This window comes from Panthera tigris, chromosome E2 (genome assembly GCF_018350195.1).
Source record: "Panthera tigris isolate Pti1 chromosome E2, P.tigris_Pti1_mat1.1, whole genome shotgun sequence".
NCBI lineage: Eukaryota > Metazoa > Chordata > Mammalia > Carnivora > Felidae > Panthera > Panthera tigris.
This window is the reverse complement of record NC_056674.1, coordinates 18,666,601-18,676,191: the sequence shown is the minus strand read 5'-3', so window position 1 is coordinate 18,676,191 and position 9,591 is coordinate 18,666,601. Positions and strand designations below refer to the sequence as shown.

The 9,591-nt window shown below is 47.8% G+C and overlaps 1 long non-coding RNA gene across 1 annotated transcript; it reads left to right on the top strand.

The window, feature by feature from the left end:
- The first annotated feature begins 289 nt into the window (after window positions 1-289).
- On the top strand, window positions 290-5,399 carry LOC122234265. Its single transcript, XR_006212034.1, has 3 exons — window positions 290-546; window positions 676-793; window positions 3,685-5,399. It is a non-coding gene; the product is annotated as an uncharacterized LOC122234265 (long non-coding RNA).
- The last annotated feature ends 4,192 nt before the right edge of the window (window positions 5,400-9,591 follow it).

Genomic DNA, 9,591 nt, shown 5'->3' with positions numbered 1-9,591 from the left:
ATTTATCCAGGCGGCAAAGATGCTCTGCGTCTCCATCTCTTCAGGGCTTTGGAATTTTCTCTCGGCAATATTTGGTACTAGGATAACACTGAGGCCTGTGGGCTAGATTCCACACATGGCCTGTGTTTGTAAGACCCCAGAGCTAAGAACCGTGCTGGCAACTTTAGTTGTAACACCCCTGCACACGCGCGTGCACACACACACACACACACACACACACACACACACACAGGGAGAGAGACAGAGAGAGAGAGAGAGAGAGAGAGAGAGAGAGAGAGAGAGAGAGAAATATGTGACAGAGATCTGTGATCCACAAAGCTATAATATATATGTATTATCGGGCTTTTTTCGAGAAAGTTTGAAGCCACTGCTCTATGGTTTTGGGACTCTAGGTCTTCCACGGCTTTTGCCAATTTGTTTGTAAGTACTCGATGGGGTTTGTGAATTTCATTTTTCAATAGTCCATTGGTGGTTTTCAGGAAATACTCTCTATGATCTTGTGGACTGGGACCTTGCGAAAATCACCTCACTTCTGGTAGTTTCTCTGTAGGTTCCTTAAGATTTTCTACAATATATAATGTTTCCTATGAATCATGATTTTATGAATAGAGCTAGTTTTCCTTCCGTTTCAATCTGCACGCCTGGTATTTCTCTTTCTTACTTTTACCTTTGCAGAGAGCAACAGCTGTCAGCACGGCACCGTCAGGCTTTTCTTTCCAATGAAGACGCACCACCGACCACACAGCTGTCTGTGAATGGCCCCGCGGGTACAAGGCCAGGCGATACACGGCAGGTGGGTGCAGGGTCTCAAGCCTTACCCAAGGGCACCGACATCACTTACTGTAATTCCATAGACCGGCTGTCAGGGTCCTGACTGAAAATGACAACTTACCAATATTTCCCAGTGACAAGTGTGATGTGTGCATATACACATATATTGTGCAATGGGCCGTATACACGTGGTGGTCTTGGCTGGTACACAGACAAAACAATTGCCTGTTGTGTATTGGCCTTTATACTGGAAACTCAATTCATTGCGTGCTTCTTGATAGTTTCTTTGTACGTGCCATTGGATTTTCTACATGGGCAATCGTGTGTTCTATGCCTAAAGGCACTTTTCCTTCTCTTTTTTTTTTTTTTTTTTGAGTTTATAGATTTAATCTGAGAGAGAGAGAGAGAGAGAGAGAGCAAGTAGGGAGGGGCAGAGAGAGAATCCCAAGCAGGCTGTGCACTATTGGCACAGAATTTGATGCGGGGCTGGATCCCATGACTGTGGCATCATGACCTGGGCCCACATCAACTGTCTGATGCTTAACGGACTGAGCCACTCAGGTGCCCCTGTAATTTTCTTCTCTTTTGCGATTTGGACCTAGAATGACTTAGCAAACTTTCCTTCTCTCCTTTCTGAAAGGATTTGTGTCACATTGGTAAAATAATGTCATTTTAGGTTGTATAGAGTTCATCCGGGGGGAAAGAAAACCCTTGGAGGTGGAAATTTCTTCCTTGAAAGGTGTTTATCATCTCTTGTTATCATTTTCCTGTCTTGCAGATGGCCAGTCAGACTCCCTTTTATATTGGTAGTATTGCTAATTTGAATTTTCTGATTTCTTCTGCAGTCTAAGTAGGTGTTTATAAATTTTCATCAACCTTTTAAAAATTCCTCCTTTAGCTCAGTTTTAGGGGCTGTGTAATCTCTATTTCTACTCTTAATTTTATTATTTCTTCATTTCCACTTCGTTTGGATTTAATATACACTAGCTCCTCTTAGGACGGAATCTTGAACCATTGTTTTTGATTATTCTTGTTTTTTAATATAGACACTTAAAGCTGCAAAATTCTCTGAAGCATTCTGCTTAGCTGTGTTATTTATTTCACACAGTTTTATTTCGTCTCCTTTAATTATCATTCAGTTAAAAATATTTCCTGGGGCACCTGGGTGGCTCAGTGGGTTAAGTGTCCGACTTCGGCTCAGGTCATGATCTCACGGTCCTGAGTCCCAGCCCCATGCTGGGCTCTGTGCTGACAGCTCAGAGCCTGGAGCCTGCTTCAGATTCTGTGTCTCCCTCTCTCTCTGCCCCTCCCCAGTTCGCACTCTGTCTCTGTCTCTCTCTTTCTCTCTCTCTCAAAAATGAATAAACATTAAAAAAAAATGAAAATTTTTTTTCCAATTTTCCTTATTTTTCTTTGACACATTCGTTATGAAAAAGTATGTTTTGTATTCTTTCTGAATATTTGAGAATTCTTACTCATATTATTATTGATTCTATTTTAATTATATTGTAGTCGCAGAAAACATTCTACCTGGTGTCCACTGGGTCATGATTGCTCTTCCTTCCCTGACTTTTCATGTGGTATTTCCCCGACCTGATAGTAATCCATGTCTACTTGGCCACTTCCTTCTTCTTCTTGAGGTGTAACTGATGTCCCATCCGTCCCAGACTTAGTTTTACGTCCTTCCTACCTGCTCCGAAAACCCCACCACTGCCCCCTCCCGTGTGATATTTGGTTGATTCATCCGACTCTCACCATATTGTACATTCCTGTGCAGCAAGGGACACCTGTAAACTCTGTATCACTAGGGTCAACCGCGATGTGTAGGACAGAGTCACCACCAGACAAATGTTTAATAACATATACGTAAGAGACTGAGGGACCTGCCGGCGTTTTTTCTTTCCCCCATCTTAAGCTGGTTTCAGTGGGTTGGAAATGTGTTAGAAAAGATTCTGTTTTCAGCAGTAAAGTCTAGTGGCCACACAGCATGACTCTAAGGTGAGCCAAGCTTGAGTGACTTTGTATATCTTGCAGTTTGATATTTCCGTGGGTCAGAGGAGGGGAAGACTTGTCGGTTTTCCAAATAGAACTTATGCAGTTGTTTAACCTGAAAAGACAACCATTTCTGATTCTTTAAAGCAGCACGAGCGCAATGTCTGTATGTTGACCCCCGACTTAAATTTTACAAAATTATAAAGCAGGCATGAGTCTTCCTTTTTCCCGCCAAGCCCGTGCTCACTGTGCAAAGTGTGAACGCGTGGGGATTATTGGCAGAGTCAAAATTTAAGGAAGACTCATGTCTAAGTGAGTCTAAGATTCTAAATGCTTCCAAGACTATTTCTAAATGACTAAAGTTGAACAGTGTGGTTTGTTTGGTGAGAGTGACATGGCCTCCAGTGGGGGCAGGTATTCGGAGAAGCACAGGAGGAAGAGGAGAGAGAGAGAGTCACGCCCTATCTCCCCCGTCTGCACCTGGCTTTCTCCTGGGCTGCTGTCCCTCACACTCACCGCGCAGACTTCGGAGGGCAGCTCATGCTGTCAGTAGTGGGGCACCTCCACCCCCTGTTTCCTGGGCCCCGGAGCTTTGCAGACTCACCCCATCGCCACCTCAACCCATCGCCACCTCTACAGGTCAATTCTTCCTCCCTCGTTGAGTTAAAGCCGCCAAATACGTAAGCAGAGGACAAATGGACAAGAACGACGTATGTGTAAGGATATTATATCTGGGAAAGAAGGTAAGGACCCGTTGAAGCCAATGGGTAAGAGGAGAGGGACAGCTGTAGGCAGCAGTGGGTGTCCTGCCAGTTTTGAGACTAGAGGAAAACTGGCCTAGAGCTGGATTCTTCCAAGCCAACAGTCGAAACCAGCGTGTTGCACGCTTGATATTCATAGATCTCTCCCTTCTCTCCACAGTGGACCTTTCAAGGCAGTGTGTTGACCTCTGGCCAGTCTCAGCGGAATCCACAATCTTCGATACCTACACAAACACTGAGCTGGTGGGGCTCCCGCTTGCTCTAGGGAAATGAAACACAGGTTAAGATTGTTTGACATAACTAGTTGGGCCTGAGACCGTTCCCAGCACAGAAAATCCATTAGGCGGGGATGGTGGTTGCCCGCCATTTGGAGAGGAGGATTTTGCTTCTTGGTTGCCGAGATCCTATTCTTGCCCGAGAAGACAATAATTGGGTTGCTGCCCCCACGCTTGTGTCCCCAAGGAATCCCTGGGCAGGTGACAAGGATACCCCAAAGCAAGGCTGCTCCTGGCCGGACCCACTGAAGAGGCACATATGACCTGCTCAAAAGTTCGTAAAAAAGTGCCCGAAGCACAGGTGTTTTCTCCGTGGTGGTGGCTTCTACGAAGTCAAGGAGGGGGATCCTGGCTGGGAAGGCCCAGGTGTTCCGACTGAGGGCAAGACTGCAAATGTCTTCCTAAAAGTGATGTTGTCCCATCTGACTGCAACAGATGTGCTCTGGCCATGAGCCAGCTGCTCTGAGCGATGTTGGAAACAGAAGTGTCCCCAAACCCTACGGTTGTCCTGTCCCACTACTACACTCCCCGTCCTGTGGACCTGTGGACCCCAGGCGCCCTGACTGTATTCATGGACAACAGTTCCTCCAGCCACACACGTGGTGCCCTGGCCAGCCGGTCCTGAGGAGTGACAGAAGGCAGGGACAGAAGTATCTCCAGACATGTGTTTCTTCTCAGTGGTGCAGGCTTCTCCAATAGTGACTGGTTTGCTGTGGTCATATGGGGCCCAAGGGTGCTGGCCGGCCGCAGGAAGGATGACTGATTCTCCACCACAGTTATTGTCCCGGCCCCCCTCACTGGAAGTGTCCCTGTGCTCCGGCCAGGTGGAACCCAAGTGCTCTGATTCCAGGTGGGACTAGGAGAACCTCCACACGCAGGTGCGGCGCTGCCCTCTTACTGCAGTGATGCGTTTGCACCAGATGGTGGTCGGGTGCCTGGAACACAGGAAGGAACAGAAGTGTCGTCAGGCACGTGTGTTGTCAATGATGGCGTCTCCTCCAGTAGGAACAGGTGTGGGTGCCTGGGGGTTCCAGGTGGTCTGACGTGGGGCAAGAAGGAACGTGTCTCTCAGGGGAGCCTTATTCTCTGCAGATGAAACAGAGGTGCTACCGGCTGGCAGGACTCTGATGTTCAGGCCTCGGACTCCCCGGCAAGACTTGAGGTGCCCGCTGTCGCCCTCAGGCGTTTCCTAAAGCTGAGCGCTTCAGACATGGAGCTGGGGCGGGTGGCGGACACGTTGACCCCAGAGCGTCCTTACCCAAAGGAGCTGCGGGTCCCTTGCAAAGAAAGGGGCCTGGAGTGATGTTAGCCAAAGCTGAGCCGTGCCTAGTGCTGGGCGTCCTGATGATGGCTCCAGGTCACGGGGAGCATGACCTGCTGGGTCATGTGCTGGGGAGCAGCAGCTGTGCAAATGGAGACAACCCCGGAGGTGCCACCAAAGCCCGGCTGACAGATGCCAAAGGGGGAACGTGGGCATGTCAGGTGTGCAGAAGCTGACCGAGCTGTGCTCCCACTGGGTGCCTGTGCGTCAGTAGAGGTTAAGTCTGGAGCTTGTGCTGGGACTGCCAGATTGCCCATAGGGTGAGAGCTAGCAAATCTATCGGCGGGGGGTGGGGGGGGGGCATGTCACATGGACCCTGGGAGGGGTTTGTGGCCATATCAGTTTCATCAGAGGCAAAGGCAGGCTTGCTTGGAAGCCCAGGTGGCTGAGGTCCTGACCGCTGGAAAGCAGGTAACTGCGAAACCAGTTACGGATCGATTGGTAAAGACAGACACTGGGGAGAGTGCCTCTCTGCTACTGCCCATCAGTGCTTCCGAATGTGACTGAGGGGTGGCTCCTAGACTCAAGGAAAGGCTCAGAATTGGGGGTAGGGCTCCTGGTCGTAAATGCAGTGGACTAATAGAGACTGGACGTGTTGCACACTGAATTTTCCTGCGTCAGGAGGAGATAACTCACAGCGGATCCCGGGGGAATCAGGAGGTGAATGCCTGGAAATGGGGAGCCGAGCCCATGTTGGTTACGGCCAATTGCAAAAGAGGCTGGAGGTCATGTTTGCGGATGCACTGACTGCTTCAGTGGAAGTGACAGGGAATCTGTGATGGACTGGCCAGTGAAAACTGAGGTATCGGTAGAAGTGAGGCAGGAACACCGGGACTGGACGAATGGGTGGGTGCCAGCTGGTCAGAGGACAGCAGCTGGGTTGCGGAAGGGCAGAAGCTTGCTTTAACAAATTGCCCACCTAGAGCAGCATGTTCACGTCTGCTCCCGTGAACGAATATACGTAATTTGACGTGCCTCCCAACTACCGCCTCTCCCAAGGCAAACCATGCACTGTTCAGCCTGATGCTGGTGACTCCTCCCTGGAATGTGTGACAGAGAAAAGACTGGCCAGGATGAGTGGAAGAAAGGGCACCGGAGAGCAAAAAGGCAGGGGCGGTGTCCCTTCTGCAGTCCCTTTGGGATATCCGCACCTGGTTGCAGGTGTTGGGGACCAGATGTGCCCCTGCACTCTGTGGGCACAGCTCAGGACTGCAGATGCTCCTTGCCAGCGGCCCGGGGACCGCCGGGGCTTGGGGTCTACAGCCCCCTCGGCACCTGGCCCAGGGCCGTAGCTGTGGCCATCCCTGCCTCTGGGTCCACTGGCCATTTGTCCCGGGGTCAGAGGAAGCAGAGCCTGCTCAGAGCCCAGCACTGGGGCAAGCTGCGTCTTGCTGCGGTGGGGGCCTGGCTCGCTCTAGGTCAGTGTAAGAGAGAACCTGACGGAGGGAGGGTATGAGGTTGGCTCTTTCCTAAGGAGACTGGTGCAAGTCCTGGAGCAAGACAGACCTCCTTTGTGGCGGTCCTGGAAAAGCGTGAGTCCCAAGCATCACAGGCCGGGTTGCAAAATGTCCTGAGGTGGGGGCGGATGGAGTGCCCTAATGTGCCCAGATGCCGTACCCCACAATATCCCTTCCATGCAGGCGGGTTCTCTTCACCTCTTTTTACAAATTTTACAAATTGCAAACAGCATTTAACCCTTAGACCCTTGCTCAGCTCCCCCATGTGGCAGTGCAGCCAGGATTTGAACCCAGGCTGCCTGATTGCAGAGCTCACGCATTCACCACCTGACTATGGTGCCCCCTCATCATTTAGGCATCACGGACGACCATTTTTATAGTCAGGCGCTCAGCACCTTGGCACTCCTCTAAGCATCATACACGCTGCCTACTAGGTCTGAATTGGTAGCCCTCATAAGGCACCCACAGGCCACCCTGGGTTCCAGTGTCCTCAGAAGGTGTAGGACGGAGATCAGCGGTTGCCAGCATATCCCGTGGGGCATTTGTCTTAGCCTTGTGGCAAACCACACAGCTGACCGTGAGCGTTCTCTCCCGGGTGCAAGGACCCAAGCTGCACTGCAGTTGGGCGCAGAATCCACTCTGGCTTAAAAGTCTGTGTCCCAAGGCATAATCTCTTGTGGTAACTCCTTAACCCTGCTTTGCCTTGGGATGAAGGAAATTCCCTCCGATTCCTACCGTACCGAGGGATTTTTTTGAAAGCTATGTTAAGCCTCATCAATTACTTCCCCCACAGCTTTGAGATGTGCGTATTCTCTCAATGTGGTGAATTACACTGACTGATTTTAAATATTAAACCAACTTCGAATTCCTGCTACAAATTCCATTCGGCCATTCTTGGTTACCTTTTTGCATTTGACAAGTTTTGATTTCCTAAAAGATTAAAGATTGTCATATCTGTTTTCATGAGGTATATTAATCTGTACATTTCTTTATTATTATGTTTTGGTATGAAGGTGGTATTAACCTCATAGAATGAATTAGGAGAGTCTGTCCCCTCTCTATTTTCTGAGAGTTTGTGGAACACGGGTAAAATAGCTTATGTGTATGATGAGATTCACCAGGAAAACTATTTGCCTCTGCAATTTTCTTCCTGGAAAGGTGTCTATAATCACTTGTTATCCTTTTAACAATTCCTGGTCTGTAGCAATGCCTCCTTTTCCCCTGATATTGGTAATAATTTGAATTTTCACTTCTGATGTTACAATTAGTCTCAGTAGACATTTATCAATCTTATCAGTCTCTTAAAAATCTAACTTTAATGTTGTTGATTTCCTGTGCTGACTATTTTCTATTTCTGATTTCTGTCATTTCTATCTTGGGTTTAACTTGCTTTCTGTTTCTCTGGTTCTAGGATGGAAACTTGTTATATCTTAGTGATTAATGTAAACAGTTGAAGCTGTAACATTCTCTTAGGCCCTGTTTAACCACATTCCATAAAGTTTAATTTGCTCCACTTTGATTACTATTCATTTCAGACTGTTTTCTAATTTTTTGGTTGTTTCTTCTTTGACGCATTGGTCACACAACCATCTGTTTTATGTTATTTTTAAATAATTGCAGATTTTGTGGATACTTTATTAGTTTCTGCTTTAATTCCACCGTGTTCAGGAAAAAACCCTCCCTATATGGGTTCAGTCCTTGGAAATTTGTTGATACTTAGTTTTTGGCCCCATATAGGCCAACTTTATGAACACTCCACGTTCACTACTATTTCAGCTACTGTTGGATATAGTGATTTACAAATGCCACTAAGTCAAGATAAATCTTCTGAACTCTTACTTGCTTTCTGTCTACTTGGTCTGACAACTAGTGAGAAAGAAGCGTTAACATCCCCAAACACGATTGTAATTTGTGCGTTATCCTTTAGTTTGGTCAGTTTTGGCCTTACATATTGAAAGCCTGCACTTAAGTTCCTGGACATCTTTATTTATATCTTCCCCATGAACATTTTTTTTTTTAATTTTTTTTTTCAACGTTTTTTATTTATTTTTTTGGGGACAGAGAGAGACAGAGCATGAACGGGGGAGGGGCAGAGAGAGAGGGAGACGCAGAATCGGAAACAGGCTCCAGGCTCCGAGCCGTCAGCCCAGAGCCCGACGCGGGGCTGGAACTCACGGACTGCGAGATCGTGACCTGGCTGAAGTCGGACGCTTAACCGACTGCGCCACCCAGGCGCCCCCCGATGAACATTTTTAAGTGTGCAGACTACCGCGGTACAAAATGCACTTTGTGTGCATCAGAGCACATGGACTGAAGCTCACGGCAGCAGTGGTTATAACCAAATAACCAGTGGGTGTGTTACTGGTAACAGGGCGGTACAAAGGAGCATCAGCAGCGGAATGAATAAATCGCTAGCTAAACAGCAATGAACATGGATACTGCACATACACCCGAGATAACATGGGTGCGTCTTATGTTTACTTTGACCAAAAAGAGCCCATAAATTATAATTCCCTTCACATAGAGGTCAGTAACAGCCACGACCAAACCATATTCTTGGGACTCCTACCCAATAGGAAAACCTATCCAACAAGGAAGGTAATACCGACATTCCAAGTCAGGATATGGAAATCCTCTTGGTGTTGGGGGAGGAGCACACGGTGACTGGGATGGAGTTGTCAGGACTATGGACACGACTAATATTCTTTGCATTGCTTTTGGTGGTGGTTGCATAGGTATCAACTGTAAAAAGATTCATGAAAATCTACACAAATAGTTTTAAATTTCTGAGAGCTGTGCCATAATTCACAACGTTACGGACTGAATCGTATTTCCTCAAAGTAAGTTGAAGGCCTAGCCCCTATTACCTCACAATGTGAGTCTATTTGGAGATAGAGTTTTTGAAAGGTAATGAAGGTAAAAGGAGCTCATATGGGTGGACCCTAATCCAATATGACTGGTGTCCTTATCAGAAGAGGAGATTAGGACACAGACAACACGGACTGAGGGACAAC